At 82.4% G+C, this 306-nt stretch overlaps 1 protein-coding gene across 1 annotated transcript in view; it reads right to left on the bottom strand.

The window, feature by feature from the left end:
• ZNF652 (zinc finger protein 652) overlaps positions 1–306 on the bottom strand; it is a 26,620-nt gene extending 26,314 nt beyond the window's left edge. The window contains exon 1 of the mRNA XM_014959003.1: positions 291–306. The gene's annotated coding sequence lies outside the window, so the exon portion shown is untranslated. The remainder of the gene's footprint in view (positions 1–290) is intronic.

The raw sequence follows: 306 nt of genomic DNA, 5'->3' as shown, positions 1-306 counted from the left end.
CCCCCGCCCGCTCCCCTCCTCCCGCCCGGGGGCTCCGCAGGCTGCACCCCCTCAGCCCCGGGGGGTGCCTGGCCCGCACCCCGTTCCCCCGGGGGGGGCTGCGGGCCCGGCACGGCGCTCCCCACCCCCCCGCCCCGCTCCCTTCCAGGCCGGGAGGCGGCTCTGCCCCGTTCCCTCCGTCACCCACCCCCGGGCCGGGCCTAGCGCTGCTCGGCGGCTGCCGCCAGGCCCGAGGAGAAGGGAAGGCGGGGGGGGGATCCCCCCCAGCCGAGCGGGCGGCCCGCACTCACCCAGGCCGATCCCCTC

Source organism: Calidris pugnax, unplaced genomic scaffold, assembly GCF_001431845.1.
Source record: "Calidris pugnax isolate Ruff unplaced genomic scaffold, ASM143184v1 scaffold335, whole genome shotgun sequence".
In the NCBI taxonomy this organism is placed as follows: Eukaryota; Metazoa; Chordata; class Aves; order Charadriiformes; family Scolopacidae; genus Calidris; species Calidris pugnax.
Note: the sequence above shows the minus strand (reverse complement) of the source record. Positions and strands in the feature narration are given on the sequence as shown.